The sequence below is a fragment of the Nannobrachium achirus genome (genome assembly GCF_963921795.1).
Source record: "Nannobrachium achirus genome assembly, chromosome: 9".
NCBI lineage: Eukaryota > Metazoa > Chordata > Actinopteri > Myctophiformes > Myctophidae > Nannobrachium > Nannobrachium achirus.
Window position 1 is genome coordinate 28,443,025 of NC_137818.1, and position 23,677 is coordinate 28,466,701.

Consider the following 23,677-nt stretch of genomic DNA (forward strand, 5'->3'; position numbering starts at 1 on the left):
CTCGGCCGCCCGCTGACACAATGAGTCAGCGCTTGCGCAGGTTCCTCCGGAACAGCCTGATGTCAACAATCAGCTCCGCATACGGAGATTCCGAACGCTTTGTGCCGGTTCCTGAAAACCACGTATTGGGTCGGGTCGAGGCCTGGACTGCACTCTGCGCCGCGGTGGGGAACGCGCGTGCAGAATCTGAAGCCGATGGGACGAACGGTTCTCGAGATACGCGGATTACACACACACACGCACGCTCTCAGAGACTCGCATTTATTGTAAGATGACCGGTATTCCGCCTCTGCCTTCTGAGAAAACAGCATAGTTCCATTGGCGAAGAGCCATCTTGCTGTGGCAGGAGGCAGAGCCATCAAAAAGTGGCATGTATGAATTAGGTGAATTAGTATAGGCATGTATTAGGTGTGCATGGAAAGATGCTACCAGAATACCAGAAAAATGTTTGGAAGGAAAATACTATTGTTGTTGTTATGAATTTGGTTTTAGAGCCCCACTGTTACATGGGCTAGCTACATGATCAACAATAGGAAATCATCATTGCTTTAAACACAGTGTGTGACTATGTCTCCATGTATCATGGACACTGCGACTGATTATAACACATACCTCGAACTGATTACAACACAAACGGGGCAGCACAGCGCGGCACTCGCACACATGGCACTTAAAAAAAGACACGCACGCACACACAGGCCAGCAACATGCCACTTTTAAACGCATGCAAACACACAGGAAGGCAAAGCGCGAATGGCCACACATGCATGACGGATGTGCACACCCAGATACAGCGCACACGTGGCGCACACTATAGCAGCAACCTGTCCTTTTGACCCTTAATTTGCAGTATTTGCCATAATAGTAAGAAATACATAAACCAAATCCATAACACGAAGCCATAGCACATACACTTACGTATGGACACATATGTTTGTGTACTGAAATAGTCTGTATTTTTTCTTCCACTACAAGTGACTTCTGCCTAATACAAAACTGGTGCCAGCCATTTTGTTTAATTTTGCCTTTTTATGGGGGCCAAAATCATATTTTGTACTTAAATTACATATATAAATCTATGCTTCTATCGAAAGCCACACTACCCCTCTTACAAAGGAAAACATGTATATTTATATATATATATCCTATCATTAGATTTGGGCTTCAATAGAACATGTGTAAGATGTCTTGATCATCATCATATGTGAATGCTGTCTCTGGGCCTGTGTGTAAACTGGAGTGCAATGGCATGTGAAAACCACCAGGTGGTGGTCTCCTACTATCTGATCAACTAACAGAAGAAGGAAGAAGACGTCCATCTTTTTTTTTGTTTGGGCCTTGTTGTTTACATTTTGGCCAGGCCTTTTAGCTAGCATGCTATACACTTTAGAGCCCTGGCGATCGCGATCAAGGATAGCAATCTGGTTTCCCGTGAATTTTCTGAGTTTTTGGAGTACTTATAGTTCGTCAGGGAAGCACGGGAAGTGTATAAACGAACGTTTTAAGATAACATTTAAACGGCCGGAACCAATGTTTGGTTATACCGATTTCCCGTCGGACTGTGTTACACTGGTGCTACAGTCAAATCGGCCGTATCGCTCCGGTCACGGAGGCTCATGGCTAACTTCTAGAGCGATTCTTTTGAAATTACAATTATGAAAAAATTATAAAACTTTTGATTAATTAAAAAGACGTAAAAGACGTTTATGGCACTAAGGATCAAAGACGTAATAGACGTTTATGGCGTCCAGTGAGTTAATGGATAGGGTTTTAACCTAGTTCATATATAGCCCAATGAAACAAAACCTATCAAAGGCACAGCTTACTTCACAATGGATGTGATTTTTTTTTTTTTTTTTTTTTATCATTCTGCCTCTGTATTTATTTTATCATTGGGTAAATATGTTAACTATAACTTAGCCCCACCAGTAGAGCTGAAAGAATATGCTTGAGAACATGTTGACCTAAAAGAGAAAGGTTTGGCTCTGTCTCCACAGTGCCATGTCTTGTCACCAACATGTCCTTAAATCTCTGTATCTTGCCTGAGGGAAAGAGCTCTTGGCTGTGGAAGCAGCCTGAAGTTACTGAGCATTAGATGCACAGTCACTCAAAAAAAAAGGGGGGGGGGGAATCTGGGTAGATCGTCTTTTTTCACCACTTTAGTGCGACACTGTCATACAACAAAGTATACAATACCGGTATGTACATTTATTTATGAACTAAATACAATTATGGAATATGGAGATAAAAGGTTGTGTCTGACATCGATGATACAAGTACAAATTCAGAGTGAAGTCATTGGAGAACCTGGATAGGGAATGCACACTGACACTGCAGCCTGTGTATTTTGGTATAGAGTATAGTAGACTGATGAAGATTTATAATCTAATTGAAACCTCAATGAGTGGACAAATACCATCCTTAAGTAAGCCACATATTCCATACTGTGGCTGAGCATTCCAAATGCCATTAGATTCCATTAAGGAGCATTGAACTGACTATATTTCAGAAGAAAGACAATTAAACAAATTTAAAAAGAAGATAGCTTTTAAAAACCATAGATGCAATGGCATTGGCAGATATATTAAATCCTAAATAGGTTTGGTAGCGCAAATGAAACAAAGGGGTTGGTTCAGACAACTCTTAGACAACTTCTGTTCTCATATGTCATATGTAGGCTATCCTGTACATTTCCTTGGCCCTGTTCTTTCACGTTGATATCATGATGGTCTTGGCTAAAGTAGGTGATCTCTTTCATCTAGTCTGTAAGAAAAATATATTCTTAGACAATGATTTTAAATAAATGTTTTGTTAAATGCCTACAATATATTGGAGAGTCCAAACTGCGATACAAAATGTCAAAGTCAACTAAAACGTATTCAGAATGCACAACAAAATATAGGGTAACTAACAAAGATGACAACAGTGAGAGAGCCTGTGTAAAAATAAGCAACTTCCTCTGTAAATGTTTTGAAGTTAATATTTTTAAGTTTAACCCTTTTGTGAATGATTGTTAAAGTAGGCCTACAGTATTTATGTTTATGTTAGCGGTCACTGAACATGTGTATACTGATATATTACCCACAGATGAAGATCTTTTATTTCTATAAAGGAAGTAGCTAGCTAACATTATGTAGCATCTAGAAATTAATTATCTTTTCCCTACTGCAGCAGAACAGACACACAGGATTGTGGGATATTTTCTAGTGTGGTTCAAACGTGTTTGTTCTTTGGTGGACTATTATCTTAGTGAATTATATAGACTTGTGCAGTGCCCATTTGGAGCATATGCCCATTTCGAAACAGAATTATTGCTTGGCTCCCGGAAGTGCTGCTTGCAGCGTGGTCGAAAACCATGGTACAGTGCTTGCAGCATTCTGGAGATCCGCTCATATGATCGACTTCACCCTTAACACTGCACTCCCTTGGGTCCTCAGCAATACACCTCACAAGTGTGAAGTCGATCAGATGAGCAGTTCTCAAGATCATAAAGACATATAGACAGACACATACAATACCGGTACATACAGTACATATAGAAATTAATGGAATGTATAGATAGATAGATATTGCTGTGTAGTGACTATTGTCTAGTGAATGAGTAAGCGATTTGGAACACAGCCAATGACGTATAGGGTCATTGAGGCTCGAGGTCGTCAGTTTGGTATCTTTTCCAGCAGTAGAGTGATGTTTCATCTGTTGCAGACAGTGAAGCAAGTGTAAACAGCTGTTCATACAAGTGTAAGTATGCAGCAGACAGCTCACAGCCGTTTCGTGAGGGGCCCCATGCCCTTTGCAAGGCCCCACGCGACTGCTTACATCGCTTTATGGCTAACGCAGGCCCTGGACTAAATATCAATTAGTTACTTCTCAACTACTGTAGGCTGTATCAACTGATCAAATAACACCCATGAGGTGGTCATATTTTTTTATCATTAGCTTTTTTCCACCTTTTGAATAAAATTGTCCCATGATCAGACACATGACTCACATGATAGAAGCACTAGTGTTCTCTTAGGAGGTTTCAAAGTGTCCCCTGTCTATGTTTCAACCTTACTGTTCTCCTCCTCCTCCTTCCCTGTTCGCCCAAGAAATGGAATCATAAAAACCGTTCATGCTAAATGAAAAAGGGCACCATAAAGCTGCATTACATTGGAGTACACTCCTCTGCACCCTCCATCCTTATCAATATCACCCCTCGTCTCATTGCTCTCCCCCTTTCCGAGAGCCTCTTGAAACAAAGCATAAAAGCCATAGAAAGAGGCACAATCTGTCATTCCTGTAATATAAGATAAAAGTCTTTAAAAGCTAAAGGTCCAGGCTGTTTTTTTCCCCCCGCTCCCCTAGCTAGGAGTCTTTAAGAGAGTCCCCGGGATTAGCAATATAAAGAACTATATATTATTCGCAGAAGAGCTTAGCGGGCAGAATCTGGGCCTCTACACATAAGTCAATTTATATTAGAATTTCCATACATGCATTTTCTTGTTACCGTCAATATGCAAAAATGGTACTTACTAACAAATAATGCATAATGCACTAGAGGCAAGGGCATCAATAACTGTATTTGAGCTTTAAAAGAAAATTCAAAAAGGGAGAGCATAAAGATAGGCCATAAAGAATATACAACGCATTAAACACGAAAACGTCAAAAATATAAAGCTGGCTCTTTGCTCGGGGGACAGCAAGTCATTTATCTAGGAAGACCAAAAGGAAATAAATAGCCTGCATCCAGAGCTCCCGTGAATTTCATTTACTAACAAAGTCAGGTTATGTCTACACAGACAACTCTCTTCTACATCCAGTCAGACCTCCACCGCGGGACTTTCAGAGAGAGAGAGAGAGAGAGAGAGAGAGAGAGAGAGAGAGGAGGGGGGAGTAAAAGAGAGCGGAGAAGGAGAGAGAGCGGGAGAGGGAAAGCTACAGAAAGACAGAATGAGAAACAGAAGAGCGAAAGAGGAAGATAAAGAAAGCAAAAACAATGTATGTGCATCTGAGCTGCTTATAATTTTAGGGCAAAAGGAGTAAAACAAAAGTGATGACACAGCAAATACGTAGACGCATGAACTCTCACACTATATTGAATGGGACACAGATTAGGTCAGGGCATATAGGGCCTATCGAAGTGGCTTGTGTATTATCCGGAAGCATGTAAAACACAAAAACTAACTTGGACTACTTCAAAAGTTGCAGTTTAGGGAAGCACTCTTACATGCATAACCTGTCAATGTACACCTCCTTGGGGCACTTTGGTACACCACATAACACATGTCTCTCTCTGCTGGCTGGCTCAGATTGGAGAGGATGTTGTGTAGTTTGTGGTGAGGTGTACTGTTGCTTCTGTTGCATTTTCTCCCACTGGTTTGACATTCAAGATCGCTCAATTATGTATGAACGGCAAGCAATATCCTTTACCATCATGCCCCAATGTAGCATATTTCATTTTCAAGGGCTGCAGAGCACAATCAGACCCTCCGCGTAATTACGACTTATTAAAAATGATTCTGAATTATCAGCGGATCTGTGGCTTGATGTCTGGGCCTAAATTGAGAGCTGTTGTACTGTAACACCGACAGAGAACCTTCCCCATGGGTTGATGGTCTGTCAAGCAAGATCCACATTGTGGCTCCTAGATTAATGTTCAGTGAATACTACAAATTAATGAATGGAAAATGACAACTGTCACTGTTCTTGCATACATGGGACATTGTATGATTGTGCACATCATGTGCATAGTGCATTGAAATGGCTTTCTCAATTCAGAAATGAGCAGCTTTTGGACATGGAAAGTCAGCTTGCACAGACTTGTCATGATACACTTTAAGCACTTTTGTGACTAGTTTTTGCTCCCAATGCACAGTCCCGTAATGAGAAAACACAGTTCAGCAGAGAAAAGACATCTCAAACAGCATGTTTACCCTTCACACAACATGAAGGAATTAAAAATGGATGAGCGCCCCATCCATTATTTCAACCTCCAAATGGCAAAATCTGTATAAAGCTCTAAGTATCCGTCTGGGTGAAAATAAATAAATCAAATATGCACTTCAGCGTTTCCTGCCCTTTTTCAGTGTAGGATATGGTGTTGTGTTTGTGGTGGTTGCATCCTGCTCTTGAAAACATGATGGGCTTTCTAAACATATATAAATAAATCAGGAATTTTCAATTAGGTTTCACATCTTTTCTGTTAATCCAAAAGATTTTGCCACTGTTCTAGGGGAGCGCATGTAATATTTAGGTTACTTTCATACATTTGGTGGCTCTAGACTCCCATGTGAATCTTCCCTATCTGAAATGTCTAATTTGCTAACATAGTGGTGTCACAAGTGATTTCCTGCAAAGTCACTAATTATATGTAACGTCAAGGCGGTGTTGAAAAAAGAAAAACGTAAAAAATTTAGCATCACAAGACAAATGGAGAAATGCATGGTGAAACAATGATAAGAAGCACTACATTCACAGTTTTTCTATTAATAATACATGTTTTTTCCCGTACTAACAACCCTGTTCCCCCGCTTTCTGCCACACTTACATACTGTAGCTCAGTGCCATCCCCCATTTTGTTATTTTTAGAGATTTGTGAAAATGGAAGTGTGTTGTTTTCCTTGGGCTTTTACCAGGACTCACCCAGACTGGCGTTCAAGCCCGTTCTTGTCTGCATCTGGAAAAAGAGCGTTTGGGACATTTCACCTCCGCAGTCCACCTCGCATTAAATCATATTCAGCACACTGTTTGTTTACAACATGGTACATTGTTCTATAGGCTGACTTCATCTGTAACCTCTATGGATAAGACCTGTAAAAACAATGGGAGGTAGAAAGAGAATACAAGATGCCCACTTCTTCTCCTTTGTACATACAGTATAGTGTTTTATATTTGTTGTTGATGTATTTTTGTGTTATTCTTATGCTATGTTGATGAATTGAATACATACTGTAAGACTACAATGGAAATAAGTCCTCAGGACCTTATGGCGCCTTAAATGTCTGACTGTACCTGTTTAAATTTCTGACTAATATACTAATATATATAAATTATATTGAATATAAGTAAGTATTCAATCAGTCAATCAATCAATTAATCAATCAATCTATCTATCAATCAATATGTTTTTCCACAGAATATCTTCTCTAATAAAACCTAAATCAGCATACCCATAGATACATGTTGATTTGTCTTTAGTCCATCAGAATTAAGGAAATGTTTTTATTCATTTATTTAAAGGAGCTATAGTCAACTTTTTCTTGAAAAATGGATGCTAAAATACAAATAATGTTTCAAAAATATGTTATAAAAAAATAAGCTTCATATATGTGTTTCTATTAAAAAATGACCACAAAAAGCGTAAAATAATGATAAAATAATCATATAGGCCATTGTCAGACCGACACTTTGTTTACATTCTAGTCTATAGACTAGGATGTAAACAAAGTGTCGGCCCTACAATGAAAAAGTTGACTATAGCTCCTTTAAAAGATAATTACCTACATACATTTTTTTGAATTGGTGACACAGGCTCATGATGGTTACTGCCTCATTTGTACTTGAAAGCAATTATGTTACGGACCACGGCCAAGTCATTCTTGAGGAAATTGACTGGTCTTTAGTAAACTCACCTGGCTGAATGAAACTGAGTAAGAGCGCCAGAGCCTGTGGTTTGCTGTGGCTACTAGACCAGTGGCACCAGTATTCACCATACAGAGATACTTTAAGGATGTTAATCAAATATTGGTACAATCAAGTGGACAGTAGCTACCTTATGAACTCTAAACCCACAGTAGAGTACCATAAACCACTTTGTTTCTTTACTTTTCCCAACTCCAATTATATTGTTATTATGTAAGTCTACTGACCCCTTTTAAACGTATATTTACCAATCTGGAAGAGTTAATGAAATATTCCTTTTAATTATATCTCCTTTTAAGGGTGGCAGATCTAAAGGGCTTCTTGTTGTCTTTGGGTTTTGTGGATGACTGAAGTGTGCACATTCGCTGTTACAAAACATTAATATCTTAATTAAAATCTGCTGTTTAACTGTTTGCAGTCAAAAGTTGATGCCATTTCCTGAATCCATGTGCAAAGGGGAGGCACCTGCAGCACAGGAACAGGCTATTCGCCATGCAATGAATCAATAAAAGAATATCATAATTTCTTCTTTTGTTGTTTTCTTTTAAGAGCCAGGTCGTTTTTCAAGCTTTGAGTGATTGAAAGTGGCCTGGCTACTCAAGGTAACAACTGGAGGGGGGCTTTCTTCATTGCTTGTATAATGCAGTCTTTGGCAAGCTCTCTCATTGTATTAGGTACATTAGGACGGAAATGTGCACCAACTTAAAAATGCTCATGTGAAAATACATGGAATGTATTAAATTAATGGTCTATTTTGCCTCAGGGCAGTAATGAAAAGGGACCCCCAATGAGTTCATTTTTCACGGCTTTGGTTATGCATTCAGCACTCTAATTGAATTTCAATGTAAGTTTTACAAAGTCTTTATTACACTGACTCTTGATGTAAATTGCATGTGATCTATCGTGGGACTTTCACCCATTAAGACGTTTTAATTGTGACATGCACTCTTTCTACGCACCTCATGCTTTTATGCCTATTCCTCCTCATCTAAATTAGTCAGTTTCTTCTATTGTTGGCACTGTTTATGTGGATTGAAAAAAGTAGTCTGCATGTACTCTTGGCAACATCCATGAGAACAGCTCCTTAAAAGGAGTAATTGCTTGTCACCCCCTTGCTAGGAAAGGGGACAGCACTAGACAGCTAAAGTATACTGGAGTACACTCAAGTCACAAGGATTTTGCACACAGATGACTACACAAAGCACATTTTAGCATGAAAAATCGATTGTTAAATATAACCAGTGAAAAGGACAAAACTAAGCACACCAAACACGGCAAAACAGATTTCTGTAATGTCTGCATGATGAAGTTCATTTCCATTAAGTACATAACAAAGAATTCAGTGGTATATAGAGAGTATAAGGTCTAGATAGACAGTAAAATGAAAAAGAACTCCACTATGCTATAGTGTTTGAATTAAAGTGCATTTATCTGAATGTTTGAATGTCCACAATGCCCAGACATACACTATCCCAATTTGTACAAACAACTATTAAACAACAAACTACAGTAACAACAAATTAAAAACTCAAGTATATCTATATATATCAGACATTATTTCACTTACAGGTCTAAAATGCAGCCTGTCAGTTTTATGTCTCCATCTAGTGTTTCTGCTTGTCAACTCATTTAGCTCTCATACCTTGACAGCATGAATTGAAAAACAATACAATCCTCTTTCGTCACCAGAAAGCTACTTTTTTTTTTACTGTAAAGGAAAAGAATAGAGCTTGAATGTTATCAGTGTCTCCAGCTGTTTTGCTCATGTTAAACCTGAATAGATTGATTGCGTGCGTGATTGCGTGTGTGCATGAGAGACAGACAGACAGAAAATGAGTGAGAGTGTACAGTGTGGGGGCATAGATTGCGCATGCATGTATGGGCATACATGTATGTATGCATGTGCACATGTATTTATATATACTTGCACTAGAACCCTTAGGCTGAATTGACCAGATCACAAGACGGAGGAAGAGGCTTGACCTGATATTTCCTTTGTTGTTTGCTCAGGAAAGGGACGTTATTGTAAAAGGGCTGTAAAGATAAATAACCTTGCCGTTTCCATGGCAAAGGCGCAAACACAACGTGCTGAAGACAAAAGAGCTGAAGACGATAAATTCTCCACTGTCAATTTTGTTTAGTTTTCAAAGTGTTTTTGAGGGAAATATGGTTCCAAAACAAGAGGCCACATCCATTTTTCCATGGAGGAGGGGAAATCAGATCATTTTTTGTCCTTTTTTCTGAACAGGCCACAGTTTCATCTTGTATATTATTTTCCATGCCACGCCATCCTGATTGGGAGTAGGAATATCTGATATCATATTTTGCCATTGGGTCAGGAAACTCCTTCTACAGCTGTATATGTGTTTTTATAGCCTTTGAAAGAAAGGGCATTGTCTCTAAGTACCCAAGAACAGCATGTCCAACCTTCAAAATCAAGTGGAAATTACCATCCACGACACTCCTTTTTAATAAGCTAAACAATGCATCCTGGGTAAACATGCACTTGAGTCTGGTTCACAGGTCAACGATAGTTCACTCTATTAGATCAAATTGTTTCAAGATCACCGTCACATGCTTTCCTTATAATTATGGAGGCCAAGATTTAAGCCAAGAATTGCTTTTCGGACTTGTACTCCTGTGAAGATGCCACATCCTGACTTCAGGTTGCACAAAAACAAGTAGAAGGACTGAGCTTTGCTTTGAGCTCCTTGACCCTTGTCAGTCAGCTGACACCATTGGATAATGTCCAATTCATCTTGGCTACCAAGCTAGGCCAGGTCAGACTTGGCCTTGAATGCAAAAACAAAACCGCACACTCATTATTCCCTCCATCCCTCTAACACGGCATCATCTTTTAACTACAATAAAGGCCCTTTCCCACTGGGCGTGATAATGATAAAGATAGCGATAAAAAATATAGTTTTCAATTGAAGTGGATGGCAGCGTCCACACTACAACGATAAAGCTATCATAATTGATGTGAACGCCGCCCGACATATCGTTATCGTTATCGTTATCTTTATCTTTATCTTTATCGTGTCCGGTGGGAATGAACCTTAACCCTGGACATCAGCACCAGCACACTAAAAGGCATGTCATTATAGGTAAACGTTTGTATTTTTTTCCAACAATGCATCATTATTATTATTTATTTCTATTTTCTTAAAGCATTTTTACAAAATGTGAAAATAGCAGATCTGTAAGCTCACAACGCATTGCCAAGCAACATTCATGAGCATGTAGATCGGCTACGTTCGATGCAAGTGGTTAATTGGCATGGGAGATGAGCCCCATCGGAACACACGACGGCCAGCCTTATCGCTCTAATACATGAGCAAACACAGGAGTCTTTATAGCATGTCGTCTCAGCAAGCAACACACGGCAAAGATTACTGGCCTTTTAGAAGCCCTAAGACACGGCCGAGCCCAAGTAGTATTTTATCTTGGCAGTTTGAGACGCTTTGTTGTCTTTTTTTCCCCCTGTGAAGCCCAGGGATAAAAGAACTGCCTCCATGAGCTGCATCTGATTAAGTTCTAACTGTTAGACAAGTCTTATTGTCAGCCAGTCACCATACATGTGGCAGGTAGAGGCCTTTTTTAGTTGTTGGCAAAGTGCTGCGAGACTCTCTCCTCAAGACACTTCTGTGTGTTAACTGAAGTACTAGTTAGCACTAAGGTGGCAGGAGAGGAGCCCCCAGCTCGTCGGCATCAACAACAACAACAACAACAACAACATCAACAAACAGGAATTGATGGTAAGCGTTTATTATCTGGTTTAATTGCTCGTCATCTGGAGGATCTGACAGTTGCGGTTAATGAGAGAGGGAGAGGAGGCATGCGCCGTTGGCAGTGTGTTTCATAGTGTAAGACGTAATGTGCTTGTGTGTGAGTGTATGTGTGTGGTGTGTGTGTGTGTGTGTGTGTGTGTGTGTGTGTGTGTGTGTGTGTGTGTGTGTGTGTGTGTGTGCGCGCGTGCGTGTGTGTGCGTGTGTGTCAAAGAAGGGAAGCTAGACTACATTAGTTCAACAGAAGCGACAGAGGCATAACAAACGCCAAATCATTTGTTTATCGAATTATCAAAACAGTCCCTTTAAGATAGGAGTTTCAAGCACCCTTAGAGCATCTTGTTAACCTGTGTGTCATTGGCGCTTATGGCTGCGCACACTCTGCAACATGCAAACTAAAACCAGCCATAAGCACATGGACACACGCAGACACACGCGTTCGCCAGACGTAGCTTTGCTGTACACAGCAATCAGATGCCGGGCACAGACAGGATATCACTGAAATTGAGCCCCTTCCTCAATTTCTCATCTGGGATGCAGGCCTGGCCAAGGTCCAAGAGGGGACCTCCCTGACATTGTGTAGTGTCACGCACACATCCAGGCATGGTTTTTACGAAAAGTGCATCGAGACCAACGTGGCCCTCAGGCAAATCCGATTTCCCATTCCCCTTCACATGGGGTCCTCTGATGACTGGGTAATTAGCACGCAAGACCACAGAGAAAGTCCGGACGACAGGGAGGAGCAGTGCTCTCTCACAGGAATAAAGACACAAAAATAAAGCTCAGAAATGTTGAGACAAATGTGCACGCACACACACACGCACATGCGCACGCACGTACGCACACACACACACACACACACACACACACACACACACACACACACACACACACACACGCGTGCGGGCGCACACACCCACGTGCGGGTGCGCACAGACACACAGACACACACACACACACACACACACACACACACACAGCCACAACCACATCCACCACCAGAAACCCTTTGGAAACCAAGTCCCATTCATAAATTTCTCCCCGTTCAGAAACATGGGCATCTCTGGAACAGGGCATACCCGTCCTTTTTACTACTGCTCTAGCTCGCCAGGGGCCACATGGGAACAATTAGGGGTATACGCAAGTTTGGCGAGGGTCCGTAGCAACCAGCTGCATCTGTTTTTATTTACCTTTTGCACTCGTGCTGGATAATGTCATGAGCACATCTGCTACTGTGCAACGTAACCGTGGTTACATGCGTGGTTGACCCGTGATTCTGTAATTACCCGCGGAGCGAGATGAAGAAGCCTTGCAAACCACTGAGAGCCCCACATCCCCTTGCTCCCACTCGTCTCCCCTCCATGCCTCCAGTCCAGTGGCACTGAATTCCCATCCACCCTCCCAACGTGCCAGACCCGGCTAGTCAGTGCTGTTCTGCTGAGCTGAGCAGAACAGTTTCTCACACAGATTTTTTTCTAACTCTCAGAACTGCAGAGAAAACTAAGTCCTCTCTTCTTTTTTTACATCAAAATTATGACAGCCGATAATTCAAAGTGTTGATTCATTTATGTTATCTATTATGTACTGTAAGAGAAAATAAAGATATTCTTAAATGAATCGAGGGAATATCACAATCTAATTTCCTCATCTGATCTTAATTCATGTTTATCTTTTGTGGTTATGGCACTGTCACCTGGTTGAATGGGACTTCTGAAAACACTGCATCTGTGTATAAACTACTTTCACTGTGTGTTTATGGCTTCATGGTGTTTTATGAGAATTTCCATGTTCTCTAAAGAGCCATGAGGCTTTCCGTGAGCTAAAAGCAAGCCTGTAGCCTACACAAAAACTTAAATACCCCCTTCTACTGGCTTTACAGAGAGTTCTTGCCTTCAAAAAATGATGACACCCGGGTGCAATAGGTCATGTATGCAGACTCAAATTAGTCACATGTGGCAAATGTAATTGCACGGTAGTGAGTGAAGAAGAAAGAACGCCTACACTACATTGTCTCAGAGTTCTTAAAAGGCGGGCCAGTCTGAATTACACCAAACAAAGCTAAGAAAAGTTTTACACACTATTCTAAAGGGTAATTTATACTTCATCGTATGCCATACTACAGACGGTGGAGTATAAATTAGGCTTAAGCCATTGTGTTGGTTGGAGAGTGTGGATTTTAACGTTTTGAGGCTTCACGCAAATGAACTGAAATTAGCCAATCAAGACAGGCCTTGTTTATAATGATGATGAGTGATTATGAGCAATAACAGTGAGGGCCATATATGGATCACTTCACAGAAGCAGTGAGTGGGGGTTGGGTGCCACCATGCTTAGCATCTCCCAGATGTGCAAACCATATGTTCTGACTGAAATTAAAACAAAAAGGAAACACTGGAACATGAAAGGGATTTTTAACTTTGTTAAGACAGTTAACAGTCTATACAGATAGAGTAATGGCCGAGAGAGGCCACATGAAAGAACTGGGGATGTTGGTGTACTTTTTGCACCACTTATTCTGTTTCCTGCTCATAAGTTCACTGAGCAGATGGGAACCAAAGGCACGAGGAAGTTTAGATTTTCTGCCCCACAGCCCGCTGTATATGATGCATTTAACTGCGAAACACTGCATTGTTGTCATTTACGCTGCCTTTGGTGCATACCAAGAGGTCAAAATAACAGAGGTGGAAGCAATGTTGTTCTTGTTTCTTATTATGATATTATCATCATAAGCATGAAGTTAAGTCAAAGAGAATTTGGTGAATTAGAATTAAATGATACAGTGTGGGAAATTATAAGAATAATTATAATGCAATCAAATTAAGAACACAAGACAATATTGAATTAATTTCTGCGCACAGATCACCAATTACTGATGTACATAGATTGATAATCGGGGGAAGACATACAAGCAAGCAATGGTTGAAAATGAATCCAATTAAAAAGTTGTCCAAATCTGGTTTATTAAGAACAACTGAATAGCTCTTCAGATTTCGGATACAGCTGTCCCATCCATGGTCCCATCTTGATAATTTACTGAAAACGTGATCAACAGTGCCCTCCTCTGTCCTCAAGGTGCATGGCAACCCAGCTACAAAATATCCCACTTTAATCATCATGTCTCGACCCAACTAAAATCTAAATGTATTTTAATTTAAGAAAGAAAACAAATTACTTGGTTGTAAAGCTGGAATATTAATTGTATTTAATGAACAATCTAAAAAATTATAAAACCTGGACATGGACATCTTCAGGGTTGTTCAAGAACCATTGTTAAGTTTCATTAATACCAGGCTTTTCTGGGAATTGGTATAAACTGTAGGGATCTTCTCTACATCAGCCTGTTGTTGGAGGGAGACATGTTTATTAAACGGTTGGCTTGTACTGTATGTGTCTGGATAATGTCGACCCTCAGGCAATGGCTGGCAGAAAGGTCTGGCTGTATTTCTGCTTTTGTAATCAACCTTTGCAGCAGTGACTGACCCACATCTCTCATGGCTGCTAACAGCCATCTAGTATGTGATGGATGCTATGATGATATCATTGCATCACGTCATCAGATAGAAACAAGGTCAATTGTTTTGCAAAAAGAAAAGTGCTTTTTCCATAACACCTGGCTGGGAAAGTGTTCTCTGATCTTTACTGATTCTGATTTTGCTGTTTTCTGCTTTTGTATATGGTCATATCCATTGAGTATTGGACACTTTTCCTATTTGGGCCCAATAAAGAACTGGGAACTTTTTTCTAAATGAACCCATAGGAAAACCAAGCTATAGAACTGGGCTATAAATATAAAGATTAACTGTACCCCTAAATTAGAGTTAGTGTTTAGTAAATATATTTTCAGAATTATATAATTCAAATTACACTTTGGTGTAATTTCATTATTCATTTGTTTGGTAAAGTTGTTCCAAAAAAATATTTTGAGATGAGAAATTGTGAAAATCCTGTCTGTCAGTCGTGTATTATGGCACAGCAGCTTATGTTTTAGAAATTGTTGTAGAAGGCAAAATGCATCTAAATTGAACACAGAATGTCAATGTACCTCATTATTCCAATTATTTAAAATGGAATGAATGATTAGAAATGGGTATTCTAATAAAGAACAAGCTCTCTCAAAGTAGGCCTACTATCCTCATCGGCTACTATAACTTTAAAGGAGTAGTTCACCCCCAAAATGACTTTTTGTCTATTGATTACTCACACCATGGAGACTTGAGTTCAATAATATTGTTTTGTATTTGTCGCATTCCTAAGACAAAAAAATACATTTTGGGGGTGAACTACTCCTTTAAGCTAAGTTGGGGTTTCATGCCACGTGATGTGAAGTAGCCTACATACCGGTATTTCTTTCTGAAATTTCATGTCTCTAGCACCAACCTTCTTACAGAACAAATGCCTTTAAAGGCCTCTAAAGAAAAAGTTGTTAAAACAAAGTGTCAAGAATCTAAATTACAAAGAATTCAAACGCCCTTTGGAATGCTGCAATGAGCTTCAGTAGTCAGGAACATGTACACTGGTACTACTGTATATGAAAACAAATACCTCTCGATGCCACTTGGGGAGGCTGATGTCCCTTAAATGTGGAAACTATCCATTGTAGCTTTAAAGCCTCTCTTCCTCATCCATGTTTAAAGCCCCCCTTTTTCCTAATGCAATTTACAAGTCTAAGTTGATTCCCCAGCTTTTAAGAGTCATGTAGACGGTCTCGGTATTCTCATGTCACTATAAGGACATGTGAAAGCCTAGTCAACCTCCTATAAGCTGAGTACAGAACCAAATATTTTAAACAACCATAATAAAACCAACCAATAAATGAAAACAAATGTGGGTGTTTCATTGGCTCGCTAATAACCATAGCTACCTAACAGCAGTTTTTCCAGTCATTTCCCAGGGGCAGGGCAAAGGTTACTCAGGATGTCCAAGACAGCTGCGTTATTGTTCACAACCTGTCTGAAACCATCAAGGCAAATAATACATAACAGAGCTAAACCCCCTCTATAGATGATAAGATATGTTTGGTTGGCTTAGCTTCTATTGACATTCGCAACTCAAAGCAAAGTACTTCCATCATATTATTGTTTTAGAGGAGATTAGATTGTCTCAATATGTCAACACAAACACATCTGACCAGGCTACATCTGACTGTCTCATTTGAGAAAAGCAATGTTATGGTTTGGTCCAAAATAATGTTAAAAGGATCCCAGGCTCGGCTACATGCCTGGCCTTATATGCCTTCGTACATTATAATTGCCCTCTATTACTAAAATGTAAAATTAAAAACACCTTAAATGTTTTAGTTATGTTATTCATTTTGTTCATCTTTCACTCAATAGGGATCGCTCCCATCGCACGTTGATGATGACTATGTGTGGTCCATCCCTATGGAATGTATGGAATACATGTGCTAATAAAAAACTACGTAAAACTTCCTAGGTTAATATGAGCATCAAAGCAACATTTAACATTTAAATACTTTTTTATTAGCACATGCATTCCATACATTCCATAGGACTGGACCACACATGGACATATGACATCATCAACTTGCAACAGGAGTTGTCTCTATTGAGTGAAAACTATTTATAAATTAAATTAAATATTGTTTTTTTTATTTTTAACTTCAGTTAGTGGGCAATTATAATATATTAAGGCATATAATGCATATAATGCTTAGCCAGGGATCCTTTTAATGACATTATATGTTGTACACATATGTCATGTTTAAAGGTTTGTAACAGAAATAAAGAAAAACAAAAGTGTGCTACCCCAAATTAAACTTAAACAAGCACTTTGCCTGTCTTCATATACAGTAATTTGTCTAGAAATACTGTCCCTACGAAACAGTGTGGGCTCGCATGGAACACCATGTATGGGCACACAGATCTACCCTTTGGCTGCTCCTCATTGGCTAAGGGCCCTGCCTTTGTAGTGTCGGTCATTTTTTCTAGGAGAATAAACTTGGTCTATAAAGTTTTGGTATAACATACTGATATAACATACTGCTCTCGAGCCGACGTGTTGTTGTTATTTATATCAGGTCGCACTTGTTGGTGGTGATGTCACCAAGAACGCTGCTCCTCATTGGTACTGTCGGTAATTTCTTTGAGGAGAATAAACTTGACCTATAAAGTTTTGGTATAACATACGGTCTCGTCTTTCAGCGAGCCCACGTTATAAGATGGTACCATTTCTGTCTAGTGTCTTCTCACTCTGGGTCTTTTTCCACCAAAAGAACCTTGGTTCAAGAACCGGTGCCGTTCAACTTTCTTGGAACCTTCGTTTGTTCTTGCAAACCGGCCGCGAACCGGCTTGCGTTTCCACCAGATTGAACCAGATTGAACCAGAGGAACCAAGGATTTTGTGGTTCCGGTTCCGAACCAACTTTTACGGTTCAGAACCAACTCGGTTCTCGGTGGAAAAGCTCACCTCTGGTTCATCCCATAGGCGGGACAAAGAACCCGAACCGGTTCTTTGCCGGTCGAAAAGCACCCTCTGTGTCTCAGAGGTGGCTGTTGACCATTCCAAAACCTGCCTACCAATGACATCATCCGTAGGCAGGTTTGGTAATTTCAAACAAGATTTTAAAGTTACTTTTTAATGAATACAATAACAATGGCTTCTATTTCAGTGGAAGTAGAATCCCCATCAATGACATTGGTAGGAACTAGGCAGTGGGGTGTAAAGTAACTAAGTAGATTTACTTAAGTACTGTACTTAAGTACACTTTTGAGTTATTTGTACATTACTTGAGTATTTCCAATTTCAATACTTTTACTTCTACTCCACTACATCTCGGATCCAAATATTGTACTTTTACTCCACTACAATTATTTGAAAACTTTAGTTACTAGTTACTTTGCAGATATAAATTATAATATTTTAAAACATACATAAACCACTTTAGCCCTATTTTGTACTGTGGCTATTTGAAAATAGCCGATCTACAAGCTCACAATGCGTCGCATCGCGACACGTTGTGAGTTTCTAGATCTGCTATTTTCAAACATTTTGTACTTTTACTTTTAGTACTTTAAGTATATTTTGATGCCAACACTTTCATACATTTACTCAAGTAAATTTTGAATTCCAGACATTTACTTGTAACAGAGTATTTCTACATTGCAGTATTGATACTTTTACTTAAGTAAAACATGTGAGTACTTTTTCCATCAATGGCACTAGGCAGGTTTCTGAAATGTCCACAGCCCACCTCTAAGATGCAGACCGAGAAGACAGAAATGGTACCATCTTATAATGAGCATTAGTGCATGGTCCCCAATTATATGAAAAAAGGTTGCAAACGTGTGAAGTGCTTCTTTAAGCGTAGTGTTTAAAATTACACATCTTTTTAGGAGTGATTTTGAAATGGAAAACTACAGTATCAAAAGGACGGCACTACTATCACATGGGTAACCCATGTAATAGTAGTGCTGTACTTTTCATAGCTTGTCATTTCAAAATTCAAAACCCATGATGGGTTAATGTGAAATAGGTGGTCTGTCATAGCAGGTATCACATTATATTCCAAATGAGTTACAATTTCACTTACAGGTACATCATTGTTTGTAAATGCTTATCAGATTCCCACTTGTATTGTCTCAGTATTTTTCAGTCGTTTCCTAGAAATCTACCAACTCTGTTGTATTTTTGGTATCAATGTCATCAGTTGTAATCACTGTGAGGTAAGATTCTGGTGCTTTAGTTGGATCTGATGACCCGAGATGGAACTCTAGCTGTGTTGAATCACTTGCATCAGTTACATCTTGAAGACTCAAAGACTTTGTTTCATTTGTGGTGGTGGTGCCATCAACAAACTCTGCAGATAACTTTTCACTTGGACTCCTTGACGTCTCATTGATGTGGAAATTAAAACCAGTGGTCTCTGTCTCGGCATATGGTGAGCTGGTGGTAGAAATGTCTACGCTGGTTTCTTCAGTTGGAGTTGCATCAGTTGCATTCATTGCAAGGACTGCAGGGGTTTCCTCCAGAGGTTGTTCTGTGGTTAAACACTCTAATGCCCGGGTGGTGAAAGAAGGGGTAGAGAACCCCTCAATTGGAGTAAATTGCATGGCACAGTAGGCTTTACTGCTGTTGAGGTATAGTATGGTTAAAAAATAAACACTTGAAATATGCACATTAAATAAAATATTAAATAATACCATTGCCATTTAATGACAAGAGTGAGGCTGCAAATGCAACGTTATAGCCTTATTATATTACCAGTAAGACACCCTAAGGGCGAGAAGCGACCTCACCCTAAAGGGTGAGGTTGCACACTTGGGTGCGTGCACATGGGTGCTTTGGCATGTATACCCTTCTGCTGAGCTGGTCGAGTCATCACTGTGATGTCAGAACAGGTCAGCTATATCCATATATGGAGTCCGTGAGGTCAGATGTAGAGGTATTGACCAGCTCATATATGGAGATCTATAGGTGATGATCCGTATCCAGGGTTTGATGAGGTCAGTGATGTGATCTTCATATATGGATATCCAGGGGATGATAGTCAGCAGTATTGATTTGCAAATGAATTCTGTCTTGGCCATATGGATGATGGATCGTCCATATACTGTATGGGTGTTGCCAAATATGGGCTTAATATTGATGACATCAGGGATCTCCATATATGATTGCCAGAACAGGCTGTCATATATGGAGCGTGAAAGTCAACAATGTGATGTCACAACAGGTCAGCTATAGACATAGAGGCGTTACGGACTGACTGACTGACTGACTCACGGACAGGATCTGCAAAATGCGACCTATGGTCGCAAAAAGATTTAATTGGACTAGATAATGTTTGTTTTTGCTTTTGCCACAGTAAATATCAAATGTTGTATAATAATGTCTCCACCTAATTTCCCCTCCAAAATATTTGCTTTGCTACTTCATTGGAACATTGCAGAAACTAGCAATGTCAGTAGGGAAAAAAAGAAAGAAAAAAAAACACATCTTTGTTAACTTTGCTATGATTGTGGTATGTGTATGTGAGAATTGTCATTTGTAGGCTACTCCAATAACAAATTCTCAGTGGAATGTACCAAAAGCTAATGATATTCACCCATTTTGTGCAACATAATTTCCACAAATGCACACACTTTTATGATTTTTCGTATTCTTTTTCACTTTTATCCACAATTTACAAGTGAAAGGCTTTTGTTAACCATAGATATTATTTTCTGCATGAATAAAAAAGTAAGCTATTGGAAATCTGGCCAGCAAGATAACTGGTAACTTACTTCCAGGTTTTAGGACTACAAACTTTAACACTATATGGCTAGTTAGTAACTAGTAGTTACTAACAATTGAACATTGTTGTATATTTTAGTATAATTTCAAAGAGATAAGTAAATGATGGAAGGCCTGAACCTAAAAACCCACCACCATTAAATCTATGTTGTTTGAAATACAACTAAAAGCAGATAGTGACAAGTACAGTACTTGCGAGTAAGTAAGGAGTTACTTGAAACATAATCACTTCATAATACTTGTGCACTTCAGTTTTTTAGCTGTCTGTCAGCATAGACTTTAAATCACTCTTAGTTCAAACGGCTTGTAGGAATTAATTACCCATTTAATTTAACTGTGATCAGCCCCAACTACACACTTACCTGTGCATGTCAGAGTGTTCTCCATGGCCCAGTACATTTTGTGTTGCATCTCTCTGAAGGTGAATTCAAGGTATACCCTGTAGAATGGCTGCCAAAATGGTGTATTGTCTGTGCAGGGCTGTAAAAGAAATCCATAATATTGATGGTTATGAAATGCAGTGAGAAAATACCTAAACATGCTTAAATTTCAGCAACTGCATATACTGTAGGTGCATTTGACTAGTGAATATCATGGCCCAGTGGCGGCTCCAGGGAAAGATTAGCAGGGGGGCCTTCAATTTTACAATTTTACTATATACTGTATATCAAGCTGATTTTTTTGTTGCGTTTTGAGCCAAGCTATTAATGTCCATTACAAGTTTTCTCACTGAAAAGATTTGAATTTCCCGTGCTGCATGCACAACAACACAGGAATAGACATCAAAACAAAACCAACTTGTTGCAGGGCCAGTGTAGGCTACTTTTTATTACTGCATTTTCATTAAACTAGTAATTCATCTGAAATGTTATATTTATATAATAATCACAAAGAACATAAAAAGAACATATATAATTAAAGGAGCTATAGTCAACTTTTTCATTGTAGGGCCGACACTTTGTTTACATCCTAGTCTATAGACTAGAATGTAACAAAGTGTCGGTCTGACAATGGCCAAAATGATTATTTTATCATTATTTCACACTTTTTGTGGTCATTTTTGAATAGAAACACATATATGAAGCTTATTTTTTTATAAAATATTTTCAAAACATTATTTTTATTTTAGCATCCGTTTTTCAAGAAAAAGTTGACTATAGCTCCTTTAAGACCTGTAAAACATCTTAAAATAATAGTACGGTATGGTACTACTGGCCAATCTGGACAGGGGGGGCAAAAAGTCTAATCTGGGTGGGCATTTCCCCCCAATGCACCCCTGTGGAGCCGCCTATGTCATGGCAGCTACCTTGGTCTGGAGGATGAGGCAAGTAGGAATTATCAGTTTGAAGATGTTCAACACAGATTTCCCAGCTTTGGAATCGGTCACTGAAAATTATACAGAATAAAAATGTGTCAACATTTTTGTACATGAAGGACATTGGTAGAGATATGGACAAGCTACAACTCATACTGCACAATAATTGACCGGTGACCACCACACAACACACTTTCAATTTAATGAATTATGACTCTATCCACCCACCATCTGGACACGTAGCTTCCATAATGTATGCATATTGTCCACTGACCAGCTTCAAAGCCAAGAACTCTCCTGATTTGTCCATTACCTGTGAACCAAACAATGTGGATCTCAGTTGAGTTGTAATACTGCCAATGGCCACTACGTGGCATGATGCTGCCTCAAGTTCCTTACTTGCATGACTCAAGAGCTCCCTCCTCCTGCCTTGGACTGTTATGTCTGGTCCAGTCATGTCAATGTTCATCTGGATGAGACTAGCATCTTCTGCAGCAACAACCAGGTTATCCCTCAGAGACAGTGACCAGTCCAACTACAAACAGAATAAACATACATTCAGGGTTCAGTTTGTAATAAAAGAGATGGCAGCACATTTTTTAACCACGAAAGCCCTATAAACGTATTTGTACGAAAAATAGTGAAAATAGTCTACAAGCTCACAACTTGTCGCATCAAGCTATTTTCACCTTGAATTCTCTATTTCTTCTACTGTTTTAATAAAGATTGATTGGTGTTTAAAGATTCTACAGTTTGTCAATTATTTGTCTAAATAACTAACACTATTAATTGTAATTGATGGTGAGACTAATTTATTTTCAAATGTACAATTTCAATCAAGCATCAAGTGGCTTTTTCCCCTTCCCCTGTTGTTTGCCTACTACAGGGGTGTCCAAACTTTTTTCAAAGGGGGCCACATTAGAAAATATTAAAACACCCAAGGGCCGACACTATCTCCTGACATAATGTACTTTCGGTCGGACCATAACAAAGTCACATACACATGCATCGCAATTACAATATTCTATTTAATTATCGTCATCAATATTTAATATTAATGGTATTTTGTCAGGTGTGTGCTCTGAACAAAACACAAATAACTCATGTACTGATGTAACCAGATGTGCAAGGTAAAAAATACAACAAAATAGCCTTTCTTTGACCCCTTCAGAATGAAACAACAGGGAACAAAGAATCCTGACAAATTATACTATAAAATATTCTTGTTTGATGGTGCTGGCGGGCCATTTATAGTACAATTTAGGAATGAAGCTGAGGGCCGTATAAAATTTGGCATCGGGCCGCATTTGGCCCCCGGGCCGCACATCTATATTGTATTAAATTGTTATATCAAACAAATATCAAATTGTCTCCATTTCCCAATACATTGATGGTATAAAAACTACAAATGTGTGCAATAAATACAAGGAATGCAACAATAGTGATGAAAGGAGGAGATAAAATAAAAAGGAAGGACAAGAGCATTCAAGCATGTGCAAAAATTACACAAGGCCTCACGTGTTTTTGTTATTTTGTTTTAGGTTGCCATTTTTTTCTTCCTTTCAATCTTTTCTATTTTCTTTTATGGGAAACGCAGGCGAAAATGGGTGTTGATTAATAGACAACTTTGGTTGTTTTTGAAGAACTTTGCGCACCTGTAGAATAACGAATTAATTAAGGAATCCAAGAGTGCCATCTTTAC